This window comes from Urocitellus parryii, chromosome 5 (genome assembly GCF_045843805.1).
Source record: "Urocitellus parryii isolate mUroPar1 chromosome 5, mUroPar1.hap1, whole genome shotgun sequence".
NCBI classification, from domain to species: domain Eukaryota; kingdom Metazoa; phylum Chordata; class Mammalia; order Rodentia; family Sciuridae; genus Urocitellus; species Urocitellus parryii.
In genome coordinates this window covers 191,699,486-191,703,449 of record NC_135535.1, presented here as the reverse complement: position 1 = coordinate 191,703,449, position 3,964 = coordinate 191,699,486, and positions in this window count along the sequence as shown.

Below are 3,964 nucleotides of genomic sequence, written 5' to 3'. Positions count from 1 at the left end.
CTAGAACATGTGAGGCCCTGGCTTTGATCCTCAGCACCACCCATAAAAATAAATAAGTAAAATAAAGATATTAAAAAAATAATAATGGGCTCACCTGCAAGTTCCTCAAAAGATCTGAATTTTCTTGGTTCAGTTTGCAAAAGCAGAACTATCATTGAAAACCAACTGGGGAATTTTATCTGTGATTACCTGTATTAAGTATGTGTGTGTGTGTGTGTGTGTGTGTGTGTGTTTATATATTTAACCTTAGTTGCTACATTGAATGGTCTTAAAAACAAAAGCTATTCCTTTTACACCAAGAGAGAACTATTTTCATCCATTCCAAATTGTTCTCCTCTGGGATTCAGAATTTCCAAATTGGTACAGAGTGTGATGTCGGCTCTTCTGGTCTCTCTTCTGTTTAGATGGTCTTCAAACTCAGCTCCTTATCCTGCCTTAATTTGTGTAGGTTATGAAGTAAGTTGTAAGCCACAGTTTAAATATTTTGTTTCATTTGCAGCCTTAATTACATCAGATCTTCATGATAGAGATTTTGAGAAGATAGTATGGACTCTAGTTTCCAGATGAGATAATGAAGGTGTAGAATACGTTATAATTTTCCCAGATCAGTATTCCTATGGCAACTGATGGCTGAGTTTAGAAGTAAACTTGGCTGTTGGTTCCTTGTTCCTCCCTGCTTTCTTGATCCTGTAGGCATCAATATTTTCATAAATTGGAAGTTATCACCCAGCACCTTCAACATATTCTCAATCCTGTGTCTACTCCTTGATTTTATAAACTATTCAAGTTGAAAGAGAGTTTGGGGATTTCTCAGTTTGAGGTTCTCCTACAGTGAATCCAAAGAGCATTGCTCCTCTGGGCCTGTCATTAATTCATGTTATTCAGAAAGCACATGACTGTTCTGTCAGACTTCTCAGAGCTTAGATTTGTGAAAGTCAGTCTCTAAGAGGGTATAGAGTATGCACTGTTTCTCAAACAGTGTAAATTGTCAAATGCCTGTTTATGTTTGTCATGCTGAAAGTTGGAACACCTACTTTGGAAAGCACTAGTCTGAAACAACACATTTTTTCTGGAGTTGGAAATGCTCGTGCAAACTATACCTACATGAAAACAATAAAGAAGAAGAAGAAGAAGAATGTTTATTCCATGACAGAAGCCTTTCTCATTTTTCCTTTCCTCACTCAAATCCATCCCTTCCACTAGGATGTTTGCTACCTACTTCCTCTCAGCATAGACAATGTCTATTGTGTCTGATTTCATTTGCTCAATAATATGAATTTCAAATTTGTCATCCACACTGTTGTATCATCCCGGTGTGAGAGAATGTACCACAGATAATTCATCTGTTCAACAATTGACAGGCATTTGAGTCATGTTCAAGTTCATTTTTGTTTTGTTTTGTTTGTTATTATGAATAGTGATGTTATCAACATTCTGATTCATGTTCTTTGGTGAACATATGGATGCACTTTTAAAATTTACAAAAGCAAATTGCCAGGTCCTAAAGTACACATTTAACTTCAGAGGTGTTAGTCTGCTTTCTGTTACTATAACACATAACCTAAGATAATTAACTTATGAAAAGAAGAGATTTATTTTTACTCACAGTACTAGAGATTCTACTCCTTGATTGGTTGTTCCCATTACTTTTGGGCCTGTGATGGGTAAGCATATCCTGGAAGAGAGCATGGTACTCTCTACCAGGATAGCTGCTTACCTACCACCAGGCAGTGAAAAGAAGGAAGAGGGCTTGGCCAAGGCCCTGTGATCCCCTTCAAGGTCACTCTCCCAATGATCAGAAAGCTTTCCACTTGGTCTTACCTCTCAAATGTTTCACCACCTCCCTATAATGCCACCCAGGGAATCAAGCATTTTACACATGGACCCTTGGTGACGGTTTAGATCCAAACCACAGCAATTATGAGACAGCTTTTTATCTCTATTACCCATTTTCACAATATGTTTGTGTAATAAACAGCTATGAAATCTCAGTGGCATACAAAAATAAACATTTATTGCCGAGGGTTTATGGTCAGCTGGGGTTCAGCTTGGTTATTCTACTGCTTCTGGATGGACTGACTCACAGGTGTGAGGATGGATTGTGTTGGCTCATCTCAGCCAAGCTTGGCTAGAACAAGAGTAACTCAAATCCCTCCATGCCCCTTGCATTCCCCAGCAACCTAGTCTTGTATTGTTCTCAATACAAAGGCAGTGACACTATGGAACAAGTGGAGATGCCCAAGTGCTATGTGATAATTACAAACAATGCCAAAAATAAGACAGATAGATGAACAGAGTTGAAGGCAGGGGATCGGATTTTGCTTCTCATAACCTAGAGTATTAGCACAAGAGGAAAAAGGAATTGAGGCCAACAATGCCATTAATTAACTGCAGTTTTCCAACATAGATCAACCTATGCTGCCTTTAGTATTGTTTGAGAGTTATACTTAATCAAAATTCTTACCAACTTGTGTGGTTTTTATTTTGTTTTGTCTTTGGCTATTTAAATTGCTCTTCCTGGAGTTGAGGATGTAGCTCAGTGATGCTTAACTAGCTTGCACAAAGCCTTGCATTCAATCCCCAGTACTAGAGAAAAAAAATAGTTCTTTCTCCTTCTCCTCTTCATAGGGTATATAAAGATTTTGCAGTATTATTTTGTTAATATTTTATTTTTTTTACATTTGTGTATTTATTAATGAGGTAAAAGACATTTTTATTGATTTATTGGTAATTTAGATGTGCTTGCTTAGGAAATTTTTGTGCAAAGTGTTTTGCTTTTGCTCTTATTGATTTGAGTGTTTTGCCCAGGTTTTTAATTTATTTTTGTATATCTTCTATTTATAAGGATTTGTAGGACCATATAGAAATTTATATCAATAGATAATTATTTCTCCCTCTCTGATGACTTTTATTTTTCTAGTGACATCTTTGATGACAGAAATATTGAAAATGTCCTTGGTGTGTTAGGCTGTGAGTGTGACTGGCACAGAACTGGGAAATGAGTGCATCCCTCAGTGGAAGAGAACATCCTTCCTTTACAAAGGATTTATGGTCTAGGCTAGGGGCCAAGCAGAACATGCCTGAGAGGAAGAAATGTGAAACCAAATATAGTTTTGAACAACTGGTTAAGAGGAAGGGCTTCAAAAGGCTTAACTTAGGTTTCTGGCTTTACATTGGTAAACTGGATCACATTGTATAATTGACTTTTCCTCCCTGAGCTCCCAATTCCTGAGGAAGACTTGGTTCATTCCCCAGACCTGGAACCACATCAAGCACAGGTCTATCCCAGCTGGGGGAAAAGCTTTCTTTCTCTCTTAAACACAACAACAAACACAAGCAAAAGATGTCCTGCTAGTATGAGAGAGCACCATTTATCACATGATTCCTTAAAAGTTCAGAAAGAAATAGGAACACACAGAAAGCTGTGGATACGTAGACTGTAAATTTTCACCACTGTTTCCATTTTCCAAGATGTGACATTTAATCTGTTAAAGTGCTCTGTATTCTTGATGAACTTCTACACATCTGTTTCATATTCCAGAGAAGGGACAGATGAATCCCTAAGGGAATGTTGTTAAGACTTTTACACAGTGGCAGTCTGTCAGGGAAGGCCAATCACATGAAGGAGAAGAAAACCCATTAGAACTGTTCAAAGCCACTTCACAGAGTGTGCACAGAAAAGAGAATTTGAAACTGCAATCTCCTGGAAAGTAAAGTTCTAGGTGCGTGAACAGCCATCTCACCCTCAGGAGTAGGTTTCCCTCCGGAGCCATTTTTAAAATCTTATTTTGAATCAAAGTTGCCTTCTTTAATGCATTGCAGGTAGATCTCTTTGAGAGAAATATCTCTTTGCAGTGACGTAGTTTTGGATTTGTTTATTAATATCCCTGAGATATTTAAAGGAAATTTGGCTTGGGGATTTTATTATTAATTTCTTAAAGCCACTCCACTTTTAAAAATAATT